Here is a 15,396-nt window from a genome sequence, read left to right on the forward strand (position 1 = left end):
CCCAACCAGTGGCTAGGCCACTCTTGTCTAATTGGGTTGGGCCATGGGTCTTGTGACGTTACCATCTTCAGTTGCGGACTGGAGGAGCTGGCATTGCGTACTACCTAGGAGTGACACTCGGCTGGAGCAAAACCGTAGGTTACCTCTCCTTGGTGACCGCAACGGTGCAAGCCTTTGAGCATTATTGGGGTGACCTTTCGGGGTCTGCCATAACTACGGGACCCGCTGGTGACAGAGCACCATTGACTGGGGTGCTAGCTGGATCCTACATACGTAGGTGTGACATACGGGACCAATGGGTCCCGTTTCTTGTCAGACAGTTTGTGACAAGATGAGCACTACTATAACGGCTTGTTTCAATAAAAGTAACAGGAGGCTATGGTACCAAGGACTCGGGTAGTAGCCATGACGCGATGAGTTGCGATGACCATAACCAGAGAATACTCTAGAAAAGAATGTATAAAACAAATAATTTATGCCATAAAGTTGGCTTAGTTCATGGGGTACAAATGCCTACACCCTAACTCATAACTTCAAAAAAAAAATGATGACTGTGGGCTCTGAGTCGAGCCATGTTCCGAAAAATGCTATCTTGATGGTGCTCATGGCACCCTGACAAAAAAAATTTTAAGTTCATACAATGTGTGTGAACCCCAAGGCGGGTTCGGGATTTTGAGAATCCTCTGTGGTATGATGGCTCACACGGGAAAATAAACAAAAATGAAAATGTATGCAACATCATAAAGTTTTGAGGCTCTGGGTACACCTGAAAGACGGTGTATGTTACCGGACCCCTCGTTGTGCGATGACTCGCACCTGGTTTTAAAGAAATGTTAAATGTATACATAAATATAAAAAAAACTTTGAGATTCTGGGTACACCTAGAAGAAGGTGTATGTTACTGGATTCTTCGGGCTCTGGGTACACCTGAGAGAACAGTGTATGTTACCGGACCCATGATCTACCGTGGAGAGGGTCGAATACGATGTCGAATGCCTATGCGTACCCATAGGGTAATGGAAAGATAAACATAAAAAGTTTACATTGTTCTCGTAGATGTTTGTGAATAAATGTTGTAATCCTTGCAGTGGATCTTGTAAATGATAAAAACACATAATGCGTGTAAGAATGAACACACACCTGGTATTTTCTTGTTTCATAGGAAAGTAGAAAGCATGCTTATTTCAGTAGAATTTTCCTTCTTAGCAAGTTATATTGCCTGAAACTTTACAATTATGATATCTGCAAATGTTGCACATATTTGTACACAAGACACGGAGCACAACATATAAATATAATACTTCTTACGCAGACAGGGGAGTCTGACCCTTCTGCATTTAAATGTTTTTCAGGTAGCAACTAAATCAGAGCATCGTGGGCGTCGTGTATGGAAGTAGTCAAGAGATCTTAGTTTTTCAATGTTTTCTATTTAAACTCTGAATAGTTAGATTTGTATTTCCATTTATGAGATGTACTTAAAGCTTTAATAAATGAATGAAATGATTTCAGTACCTCTCTGGCTTACCTGTAACTCGCCCGACGCTTGGACTTGTCACTTCCGCTATTTCAAAAAAAAAAAATTTACTCCAAAATTTTTACTATAAAAAGTTGGGGCGTTACAGGTTGATTATCCACACTGTAGTTAAGAAAGCTTTAACCCAAAACCGAATTGAAATTTGAGCATGAAAAAGCATAGTCAACCCTAGTTCGATGATAGACCTATACTTTCATTCAGCCATTCCATTCTGTTCTCGGGTTTTTGGGCAACTTTTATAGTGAACAATCACATTCATCTTTAACTATGTCCAAGGTTTAACACTCTCAAACTCACCTCCTTCATTTGTTTGAAATATTTTCATTTGTTTTTCAAACTGAGTTTGGACATATTTATAAAATTCAATAAACTTTGTACATAATTCAGATTTATGTCTTAGAGAAAATATTAATGAAAAATGAAAATATTCATTAATAAAAACTGCATAAATCTAAATTTTTGATGGGAGGTAATAGGAGCAGGTCCCCATAAGTCACAGTAAACTTTTTCAAACAACAACGTGTAATGATCATCAATAGAGAGAAAAGGAAGGTGACTTATTTTACCCATTTGGTAGCTTGCACATATAGCACGTTTAATAGACTTCGATTTTATTGAAATAAACTTTCTTTTCAAGAAAGTTAACAACTTGCGCATGCACAAGACCAAGTCGTTGATGCCAAACTTTTTAACTGGAGTTTTTAAACCTTAAAGAAAATAAAACTTGTTGCTCACGACCAATCTTGTTCTTTGAGTTGTCGAATCCATACAGATTTCCTACTCTACTCCCTGTCGCCACTTGCATGTTTGTCCTCTTGTCCTTAATCACAAAACCATCAGATGAAAACTCAAACAAACAGAGAGGTTAATTGACTTACAAACACCAAGTTCATTTTAATTTCAGGAACAACCAAAACATTATTTAGGTGAAGAGAGTGGTCACCATTTTCAATGTTAGTATTCCCTACATGGGTAATATTTAATCTAGCACCATTTCTAACCATAATTTTTTCTGAACAATAATACTTGGAGCAAGTTTGGAGATTACCTAGATTGGCCATAATGTGAGAGGTAGCTCCTGTGTCAAGGAACCAATCTTGATCTTGGCTATCTGCTAGTTTCATGGCAGTGAGAGTCTGTAGAACATTTTCAGCTTGATAGACATGATTAAAATAATGCCAACAATTAATGGCACTGTGATTCATTTTTCTACATATTTGACACAAGACCCCCTTTTTCTTTCCTCGATTGGTTTTGGCATTCGGCTGATGTAAATCAGGTTTGCCTTTGTTTTGATTGAATTGACTACCACCTTGGCCGGCTTGGATAAAGCCACGATCCTTTGAACTGAATTGTTGCTTTGGATTGAATCAAATTTTTTTATTGTTAATTTTTTTTTTCGAGAAAGGCAAAGTTCTCATTCACACACATACTCCATACACGGTGTGCATGTTTTCACGCCCATTAAGCAAGCCGACCAGATCACCATATGATGGAATGAGTGGCTTTAGCATTATTGTTATAAAGACATCATGCTCATGGCCAAGCTCATTCAAGAGCTAGAACACCATGATTTCATCTTCCACAAGCTTGCCAATAGTCGCAAGTTCATCACAATTTTTTTTGAATCCATTGACATATTCATTTATCAAAAGATTTCTTTTCAATAGGATTGTAACTTTTGTGTTAATAAAAAATCATGTTCCTTGAAAACGTGAGAAAAGGCCTTAATGAGAGTATTTCATACCTCACTAGATGTTTGATGGCCAATGACGAGACCCAGCACTTCTTCTGATAGAGTGCTCATGATCCATCCTCGCAACAGTCGATCGAATTTCTTCCAGGCAATGAACTCCGGATTTGAGACACCATCGATGGTTTGAACTGGAACTGGAGTTTCACCGTCTACAAAGGCAATCATGTCTTGGCTCTCGATGAGAACAAGCAACTTGTTTTTCACAACAGAAAATTTGAGTAATTGAGCCTGATTGTGATGAAATTTGTCATATTCAAGTTGAAGATGTACAAAAACTTGATAGAACTACCGATGGATGTTCAACCCATTGAAGCTGACAACCACAATTACCCAATATGTAAGAGCTCTGATACCATAAAAAGAAACACATGAGAGACAAAGTCCACAATATTAATGTGGTTCGGTGAACACTCACGTCCATGATACTCCACTCAACACGCTACGTGTGGAGTTTTCCACTATTAAAATAGTTATAAAAATAGTTACATTGTCTATTGACTTTCCTTAGTCGATTATCATTAACCAAATTATTATTATCCATTCAGTTACATATGATAAGAGTATCAACAAATTCTTTAGCTGTCTTGTTATTTTCTTTAGTAACTTGATCTTCTTTATCTCTGTTCTTATCCTCAATCACGTTGGCCTCTTGAGCTGGAATGATAACTCAAGCTTATCGAGTTTATCATTATTGTGACCTGTTGTTAAGGAGATAAACTCGATTTTATCGAGTTTCTCATTTGGCGTAGGATTAAATTCGAGTTTCCCATTTGACACAGGATGATCTTGGATAAACTCGAGTTTATCATTTAGATTATCTTCTTTGCTAACAAAGCATTGGTTGTTAAAATAAATGCTTTGGTTCTACCCAGTAAAGTCTTTTTGCAGCTACTAGAATTTATAATGTTTGAACTTCATATGTATGTTTAGTTTAAATATAGTTTTCTTGTTACAATGCATGATATGTAATAATGTTTGGTCAAGGCACCCATACAACAACAACAGCCTCAAGAGCCACAAATCCAAGCTCAAAGGGTCAACAAGCATAGGATGTAACTGTGGGAAATGCCAACATGTGTAAGCCACTAATAGGTTAAATTGTAATTTCTCAAAAGATGCCATTAATCATCCCATTGAAAAAAAAATGAAAGATAGCGGGTTGCACACAATGGTGAGTTAAATTTTATAAAAACTCAAAGAAGATGAAACAATTTCTTCCATTCAAAAAATGAGACCATGTGTGCTAGATTTGTTGAAAATTGGTAATGTCTTATTTCAAGAAAAATAAAAATAAATGGTCAAGCTGGACTTGATTTTGACCCCATTTTAAAGAATGAGACTGAATCTATCTTGATTCTAAAAATAAAGTCCCATTAAAAGCAGGTAAAATCTATTGCTTTTCAAGTAAAAAAGAAAAATCAAGTTAGACCCATTTATAATCTGAACCAATCATATAAGATCATCTCATTTAGACTCTGATCCAAATATAGAAGAGGTAAGGATTTTTCCAAAATCAACCCTACCTTATAAGACATACCCAAAGACGTCATTGCCTTATTTTGATTCCCAAAACCACCCCCACCTTTCAAAATTTCAGGATACTTCTGATCTTTCTTCAGTTGTCCAATTTACCATAGTTTGGGCTTGAGTATGGATGGTTAAAGGGACAAATTATGAAATAACCCTTAAGCTCTACCTTTCCTAAGTCCTTCCTTGACTATTAAAAAAGTAAATAAACATCATTCTTTTTAGAACCCACACTAAAATAATTCTTGCTAAAATTATGTTGATGGTAGTTGAGATTTTGATTCATAGAGCTATCGCAAGCCTTTTTATGGATCTTATGATTGTGTTAATGTGTTTTTCTTAATGATAATGATGATGAGTGTTTTCAAGGGCTTTGAGTACATCAATGGAAGTAGTTAGGCTGGTGCATCTATGTTTTTCTCTGCCATGGGCTTAGCAGCTAAGCCCCCCACGACGTAGCTTCAGGCAATGCTTTTGGATAATATAGTAGCAATAGTAGGAGCTCTGTGGTTTAGTTTCTGTTGACGACAAGAACTTTTTAAGGTTCACATTTAATGATCTTTTTTTAGATTTTGAATCTGTTGTGAGGAGGGAAAAAAAAGAATAAAGTTTTAGGCCATATGATATGATCCAATTCCTTGCTCTTTTCAAGTTTGATTTCTTGAAATGACAAAAGAAAGGTTTTTTTCCAATTGAGAATTAAAGGGGAGTACTTTTATGAGTCATGTTTGCAATAGATGACATAGTTTTTATATTTTCTTAATGTAAATTATTTGGTTGTTTTGAGGGCTTTGAGTTGTAAGGCTTTCACTTTTGTATGATTTGGTTTATTATTTCTATTAACAATAATAATGGAGTCTTCTATGAGGCTAAGTTCTTTTGAATAATAATAACAAATGGAATTTGGCGGCTTTGTTGAAAAGAGGACAATTTCAAGCTAAAAATAAACTTTCTTTAAGATTTAAATTTGAATTTATGGGTTGAATTAAAAGAAAAAGAAGGGAATTTCAGTTGTTGTGTTTTTAATTCATGTGTTTGTTTTTTAATCTATTTATTGACAAAGGGAGAATTTGCATGCTATACAAGCAAAACAATTATTTGAAAATTTGTAATGAACCATGTTGGTTAATGCTTTTGATAAATTTTATACGATTGACTATAACTTGAGAAAATTGTTGGTGGGAACACTAATTATTATAAGTGCCCAGTGATAACTTGAGTGAAGTTTTGGTCACAAAGTTTTTGAAACAAAAAAATGGGCACCATTTGGAGATGCGGATTCAAAAGATCTTGGGTTACTCCTAATTGAGTATAGGCAACATTTTAGGGATGTTAACAGAGAGATTGGATCATTTTAACAGCTTTCCAAAAGAATCCATCCCTTATTCATGTTTTCCAAAATCGTTATTTGTGAAAGGCGAATTTGTCATTTAATAGTCTTAAATGATCTCCATCAAGGGGTTGGAGTTGGACAATAGTTAACTTGGTGGGTGGCTTGAGAGGGATAAGAAATACGGAAAATGATTGTATTGTATGGTAAATTTGACCTGTTTTTCTAAGTGCCCCATAAATTTTGAAATGCATCGCATGTCCAATTTCACAGGTTTTCTACTTTTTAGGACCTTTTTACCCTTAACATAAGCGGATCTCCCAATTTTTATGCATTACGTCGCAATGCTCCTCGATCATGCTAAATATCACTATAACAAAATTTGCATGATATTTTTACATAAATTATGATTTTTGCACAATTCATGTTGCGAAAATGGTTACTCCTCACTTTCGCAAAAGCCCCTTGATTTTTCCATCTATTGTACGAAAATCATGAGATACTTGTAAAAATCCCTTATATGTGAATTTCATCAAGAATTTTGATTTGATGATTGCAAAAGTCTACTTTCAATACATAAATCATGAAAAGTTTATAAAATTCATGAACTTTAGCATGCAGTCAACTTTAAGTGATGTGATATTTTGTTTAGCGTTCGAATTTCATTGTATATATATAAGTGATTAATGTGCAAAGTTCGTCAAGAGTTTTGCGTTAGTGGTTGTGAAATTGCTGAAATGTTTACAAAATTCCTGAAATATTTGTAGAAATCACAAAGTTTCGCATGTGGTGATGCAAAATTCCTTTTTAGTATGAGAATTTTGCAAGCATTAAATGTGTTCTTTTGTTTTTTAAAACATTTTATGCGCAATTGAAGGTTATTTTTGCATAACCCAGGGTTTCTTGTAGTCCCCAAACCTCTTCCTTCTTGACAAAATTTTTTGCTACTATTTTTGACAAAACAGGCATTGATGACACTTCATCCACGACTATTTCAGACAATCCTTCGAGTTTTTTTGGTAAAGTCATTTTTCAATGGTGAATCAAAAAATTTTATTGTCATGCGTTTCTAATTTTACGTTTTCTATCAAAATTTTGCAAGATAGAAATTTAGTTTTGTGAGTATTTGATGCATTTTGAAAGTAGTTTATAACATGCTCCTTTATAATTTACATAATGTTTTTCAATTAAATGCTCAATTTTTTATTTTCTATAATGTATAATGTTTGTTATTTAAATCATAGGTAGCTTGTGATGTCTAAATATAGTGCAAGCAAAGGAGTCAACTACCAATCACCTAACACAATTATGATAACTGAGACTGAAAAAGTTGTTTCGACAAAGCCAAAATATAGTGAAGTGCTACTATCATTCGAAGAAACTTTAATGGTCAGTGAAAGTTTATTTAGATGTGTTTGTTTGTTCTGATTGTATGTGAATTCTTTTAAAAATAACATGAGTATATTTACTTATTTGATGCATATTTGTTTGTTATGTTTGTGTAGTCTCATTTAAATCTGACATGAATGTATCACTTATTTTGATAGTCTAATTAACATCTAGAATGATTCATAGAAAGACTCCAAAAGTACCATATAGAGCAAATGCAAGCAAGATGCAGCCTACCAAAGACCATTTATTGTACTACTATATTATATTTTGATAATAAAAATTGTGAATATAATTTTGATAGAATAAATAAAAACTTGTATGGCATTTGGATATAAAGTTCATTTATAATTGTATTTAAAAACTTGATTGTAATTTTGCATATAAGGATGACAGAATTTATAGTTGTTCTATTATGTTTGTAGATGAATTTTAGTTGTAAGTTTCAATTATGTTTGTATTTATTGTTAAACATATAGATCTATTCTATAAGAGTAAAATCTAAAGCAAAAATATTGCATAAGTAAAAAATTCATGTATTTTGAAAAAAAATTGCATATATACATGTGAATTTGTATAGAAAATGTATTACATAGAATAAGTCTTTATCATCATAATAGTCATAATTTAAATCAAGACACATGAACTTTGTTGTGTTCTTATGCATATCTTTTCTTGTGATTGTGTTATTGCGAACATGCATGACAACTTCAAATCTAACATCTTTGTGCTTTTTCCCTATACTTATCATTCATGATATGTCTTTATCATGTGTAGTCATTATCTTGAATGATGGGTCTTTATCGGCAACATCGCTTAATTTAAATCTTATGTGTTTTAATAATGCCTTAGTAAAATCTCCTATCCTTGGAGTGTGTAAGCTCACTGGGACTACATCTTTGCACTTATGTAACCTGTCATCTCCATCATGTGAACTCGTAAGATAAACATCGATACTGATAAACATGAAAACCATGTCATCATCATCTTCAATATGCGTTAACCTTATATTACCGTAAAAACCTCTCTTTGAAAGCTAAAGTAAAACCTAAACTCTCCCTCGATCAACACAATTTTTTGTTTCATTAATTCAACATCATTAAAGTTGGTGCTTCTTAACAACAATAATGTTCTCTAATCCTTATCATCAACATAGCAATATTAAACTCTTACATTTTTTGGATTAATCGTAACTTAACCTAATGACTCACAATTTATTTCAGAGTCATCAGCATTACAATCTTAAGCAACAAGTATACTTATAATACAAAGCATATTTTGATGCCATGTTAAGTAGAATAGCATGACAAAAATAATCAATAATACAATAGTAAACAAGGAAATACACAACAGTGTGACCATCAAATACAAAATAATACAAATGAAAACATGAATAACTTCCAATAATAAAAATAACTCATTTAAGAATACTTAAATAAAATAATAAACTATCAATTCAATTTTACAAAAGAAGGTTGACAACAAAAATCATATCTTAGAAGAAATGCTACAACCAGGAAAGGTCCATCAACATCTCGTAGAGAAAGAGCGAAACATTCTATAAAAAAAATATAGATGCATATCTTATAAGAAAGGCTCATCAAAATCTCACAAAAGAGGTTGACAATATCTCAAAAATGAACAATAACTTCAAAAAAGAACATCAAAATCCATAGGGAGAAAATACAAAAGAACATCGACCAGAGGGGGATAGTGGTAAGAGAAACCCACTAGAACAATTGATGGAAAGGTCGCTGGAGAAACCCATTGGAAAACTTGCCAGAAATAAATGCCATAGGGGCGCAGGGACACAGAATCGACATAAAGCTCTTCCACAAGAATTGATGTGTAGCCAACCAAAAAAAACATTTTAATTTATGCATTTATATGAAAAAGGGTTTCGTCAAAAACCTTGTTTTGCAAAAACAGAGTTATGCTTAAATTATAAAGAAAGGCGAGTTCCACTAGAGTCTTTAAGAGTTTCACTAACAAATAAGTTACGTTGAACAACAGAGAGTTCCACTAAATGTTGACCAAAGAAGAATGAGCTTCACAATTTGAATGTATAGGCGAAACTTGTATCCGCATAAAGTGTTGTGACGTAAAAGCCGCTATATATATTTCAGTTGAAGGATGTTATCATGATGATTGTGAGTTTTGCTCTTAGTTCCTTAAAAGTTTAGTTTCTCGGTTATGTTTTCATTCTAGAGTTTTGCTAGGAAATAGTTTCTCAAGAAAATTTTAGGAGAGCAAAATTTTTTTTTTTCATTTCTAGTGGAAGGATAAAAACATAAAAAATAACCCCATATTCAGCGAAGATCAAGCGGATGAATATTCAAGAAATATTGTGATATCTTGATGCTATTCTGAACATTATTTTCAGGATAGTATGGTTATTTTCTAAAAGAAAATCAGTCCCCAGGAGAATAGAAAATTAGGAACATCAATATTAGTATACGTGGTCTTAGGAGGACATCAAAAGTAAACATTCTTTGATGTCAAGGTGAAACAATATATGCCTCAAAGGGGGTTGGCATAGTGGGATTGGGCCTTGGCTACCATACGGGTGCTCAAGGTTTGAATCTTATGGGTGTCACTTCCGTGCATAATCCAAAACCCAGCATAGAACCTGGGGGCAAGGGTCCTAACATTGAAATTTCCCCCTCGGGGGGGGGGGGGTGATCTATGATCTACCTGTTACGTGGTTGTGGGTTTCTCCATGTAACTAAAAAAAAGTGAAACAATATATTTGAATCCAAGAGGAAACTATCTCCAATGTGTGGGGGCAATATTTCTAGGGAGTTACCACCGAGGTTGTATCCCATGTGGTAATCAGGGTCCTCTGCCAAGCTAAAGGCCCATGTTCAAATCCCTCTACCACATGAGGCTTAAGAGAGATCTGCTAGAGGTCTGCCTAACCCCAGCTTGCCTTTCAAAAAAAAAAATACTTGTGGGGAGTTTTACACCACAGATATTGAAACAATGCCACAGTCAATCTAAGACCTCGGTCTATAATGAAAAGTCCGAAACAAATGGTGGTTTCTCCTTGTTATTAAAACAAAAAAAAGGTGAAACAAAATATTGAAAAGATCAATATTTTATATCTTTATAGTGAGGATGGCATGCCAATATTTGATATGCAAGGAATTTCTCAAGAAGCAACAAGCTATTTCAGAAAATTGCATTAATCAGTTTTTGTTTTTAGAAGCTTGAGATGGAGAAAACAATCCTTTAACAACCCTTATGAATAATTCATAAACTCAGCTAAGTGTTTTTTAACTTAAAAAGCGATTGTGCTCTGGATCCAGATGGTTGCTTAGGTGTTTTGTTAGGATTATTGGCATATTAGGGGTAACAATAAGTGCATTTCTATTATGAAATTTTTCAAGCAAGCAAAGATTTTTCCAACCTATATGATTTAATTTTTAACATTTTTGTGCATCCAAATTTTTGAAATTTCAGACCATCTATGCAAATTTCATTTGTGAAATCATATCAAAATATGGTGAATAGAAAGGTGGGAGTTTTCAACAAATCATTTTATATGACCATCTTTTTTAAAGGATGTGTATTTAAGAAAGTATTCACATGATACATGATTTAGTGGATTCTTTGATTGAGTAAGAAAAAAATATTTAAAATAAATTTAAAAGGGAAAAACCATTTAGATATTTTCAACATACTACTTGGGTTGCAATTACAATGCTAAATGTCAAATCTACAAGCTTTGCAATCATGATAAACTACCAATATGGTAAGAAGTTCAAGAATAATAGAGGCATTAGGCAAGGAGATTCTATCTTTCTTACATTGATTATAATGAAAAGCTTCACCTTGAAAATCACCTTTTTATAGAGCATAGCTTCTTTGAAGCTGTATGTGCATGACAACTTTGCAATTGCTCTCATTTTTTCCAAGACAGAAACACAATTTGAGTGGTGGATGAAGAGCCCTCGTGTGTGTGTTAGGGGTGCAAACAGGTCGGGATGGATTCTGTCATATTTAAATCCAAATCTGAAATGCAAACAATAGATCTGAATCTGAATTCAAATCAGATCCGTGGATGTTAGATTGAATCTGAATCCGAAATACACATGGTAATACTGGATCCGGAAACAATTAGAATCAAACAAGCAATTTACATGTAAAAATGCATTCAGGTTGGATTTTGATTCGAATAAACTCCATATCCAATTTAAAATGCTGATCTGAATCCAACCCGAATGGAAAAAATGATCCAATTGAACAGATCTGATTCCAATCTGAATCGACATTCAGAATTTATTTAAAATATCTGTATTAAAAAATTGATATATCAAACTCGGATTGGATATCCAACCATATCTGATCTGTTTGAAACCCTAGTGTGTGTATTCTGTGACTATTGAAAGGTGATTTTTTTGCTTTTAGAATTGATGATTATCAACTTTTTAATATCAAAAGTAGCACAAGTTGGAGCAGCAGCCAAGAATTAGCTTCTACAGTTTAGGGATTTAACATTTACTAGTAAAATGTTTGTGCATATGCATATAGAAATTAAGCACAAGAGAGAGGTGGATAGAAAATTGGTTTATGGAATTATCAAGAGTTCCGGGCTCCGCGTGGTTGGTAGGAGATCACAGTGCACGTCTCCTTATGGTGGGACTGTGCAGGTTCAAAACTCCAGTGGTATGTTGAATAATAATTGTGGGGTCTGCCTAACCCCAACTTACCTTTCAAAAAAAAAAGAATGGTAAAAAAAGAAGTTGAAACATTGGATAACAGATGAAAATGTAACCAATTTTTTTTTTTTTTGGGCTCTTCAATAACTTTTTTGGGGTGAAATTAATTTACTTGTAAATATACCTTCAAGTAAAATGACTAAATTTAATTGGCTAAAAATATACTTTAATATGATTTTATGTTAATTTCTCATCTAATGTCATGCAAATATATATTACGCTTTTTAGTAACATTAATTATGTTTAAATGTATCTTCAAGCAAAAAGGCATTGCATAGAGATGCCAACCTTTTTCTCGCCTAGTCAAAAAAACTTGTTTTCTCATTTTTGAAATGTATTTATAGAAGCAGTCAAAAAGTCATGTTACATGGGTCGCACTATATAAGAGAAAAAATAACTTATTTTCTTAGGTCATGTAAATAGGATTTAATATTAAATACTTAAACATTGCAAGAGATAGGCATAAACACATTACTTCTAGATTGGCAGTGTGTCACCTGTTATTTGCTAAAAAATTGGGTTTTCTAGGTTATTTGTAGTATCCAACAGTCGATCCCTAGCAAACGGACCACGCCGAATTCAATTGCAAGGTTAGATTTGCCGAAAAAACCTATGAAAATCGTGATTCATACAAGAAAACATATTTGGTTGGTAAACACAGTTCAGTTTTCCTATATATATATATATGTGTGTGTGTGTGTGTGTGTGTGTGTGTGTGTGTGTGTGTGTGTGTGTGTGTTGATTACCTAAGAAATTAAAATAAACCTTCATTATATAACCATTCTCCTGAAAAATATATTCATTCTTTACAGGATGCGTTAAGCATCCTACTATCATGTATAAGTGTCATCTTCTAATTTATAAACATCATCTTAGTAGGATCAAGAAATGCTATTTTTATGCTTGAATATTTATGAAAATTTTAAGCCATTAATTTTCAACCTTCAAAAGATCCTTCTTATACACACTGTAATTGGATGATTCAAGAGTCTTTTTCTATAAAACCAAATGTCTAGATCACATCCTTATGGTAAAATTAAAAAAAAAACTAAAAAACCTATGAAATATTGGTTCATACCAATACACATATTTGGTTGGTAAAAATATTTCAGTTACCCTATATATAATCACTAGAATATGAGAACTGAAATATGAGAACTAGAAATATGGGCATTTTCAGCATTTTTTTTTTGCAAATTCAACCATGTGAATGTGCTTGGCATGGTGAATTTGATAGGAATCAACCACTCAATCGTGTATTTTTGATGAAAAATGTGATTTTTGAATGCTTTAATATTTATGAAGTTTACGAGCCATTGATTTTAAAGCCTTAAAAAAATCTCATTTATGCATCAAAATCGGATTATTCAAGAGCAGGTTCTTATAAAACCACACATGTAGATCACATCTGCACGGTCAAATTCAAGAGAAAGAATAAAAAATCTATGAAAATAGTGGTTCACACATTAGTTTTCATATTTTCAGTTCTCATATTCCAGTTACTCTCTCTCTCTCTCTCTCTCTCTCTCTATATATATATATATATATATATATATATATATATTTGAACTCTGACTTGATTAACTTTTATTTAATTGCCTAGTTAATGAATACCTAACCATATATTAGCCTATTGCGGTGAACTCTTAGTTGATTAACATTTTTAGTCAAGTTAATTTACTTCTAAATAGGTTGTTTGGGCTATATAATCTACTTTAATGAATTTTTATTTTATTTGTTCAACTAATAAATATCTAAATTATTTATTAAACAAATAATTGATTAAATTATTAGTCATGTTAATTGTGTTTAAGTTTACATATATCTTCAAGCCATAATCACAAATACAAGACAATTTTTGAAATCTTGTGACTTATTGCAAGATTTTAAAAAACTATATATTTCAAAAATATGACATTTTAAAAATGTTACCCATTTTAAACATTGTGTTTTATGATTATATTATCATGTTACTAATGTAATATTATATATTTTATATTTTAATGCTTTCTTATATTTACATTTTTAAAATTTTAAAATTCAGATATACCAAGATTTTCTTGACAAATCCAATTTTTTATTTTATCATGAGATTTTTAGCATCCCAATATATAATGAAATTTGTAAATATGCTTCAAGTAGTGAATGTGGTGCATAGGCACGTTATTTTTTTGAGATTCCTTTTTTCAAAATCATTGTCACCATATAATCCATTCACAAAAAGCTCCCTGCATTATCTTGATTCCTAAAATCACCCATGTCTTTTTCTTACGGAAAATGATTGTATTGTATGACAAAAATGTCATGTTTAAAAACAAATACCCCATAATTTACCAAATCCTCCAAATGAACAATTCTATAGGTTCTCTCTTTTTTTATGCTTTTACCCCTCATAGCTGCAAATTTCTAATTGTTGTCGTCACGATGCTAAAAGTTGAACTCACGAAAGTCGTCAACAAAATCGCATATGAGGTTGCCATATTTCAAAAAAGATTATGAAATTTCAAGCACTTGCAAAACTCGTGACGTGTATCGCAAGGCACGTTCTGAAAATCCTTAAAGTGTTGTGGAAGTCCATACCTTGTAAAATTTCAAAAGAGTATCGCATGAGGTATTTTGAAATTATGAAAAACTTGCGAAAGTCCGATATTGCAAAATTAAGATGAGTATTACATTGATATTGCGAATTCTTTTTTCTTGAGAAATTTTGTTCTATATAAATGACTTTTCTTTTTTTAACCTCTTGTTTGCATTCAGAAGCTCTATTTTTGCAACCCTAGGGTTCTTTTGGTCTCCAATCAGTGGTCCTCAATTCCTCTGATGATCTTTTGATGATATTTCAAGGATATTTTGACAACATTCACGCTTTGCAAAAATTCCTCACCGGTGGTGGTTCATCGATAGCAGTTCATTGGAGGTGGTAAACCCCGAAAGCATGAGCAACACTTTATCGATGGTGAGTTTTTCTGGTAAAAGCATGTATGACACTTCATCGACAGTGAGAAGATCAGTGACACTTCATCGATGGTGATTTTTCTAATAAAAGCATCGACGGTAAAAAGCTAAACCCCACTTCATCAATGATGAGTTTTTTTTGTAAAGGCATTGACAATGAGATCTTATGGTATGGGTGAGATAA

The sequence above is a fragment of the Nuphar pumila genome, chromosome 11 (genome assembly GCF_984573655.1).
Source record: "Nuphar pumila chromosome 11, dmNupPumi1.hap1.1, whole genome shotgun sequence".
In the NCBI taxonomy this organism is placed as follows: domain Eukaryota; kingdom Viridiplantae; phylum Streptophyta; class Magnoliopsida; order Nymphaeales; family Nymphaeaceae; genus Nuphar; species Nuphar pumila.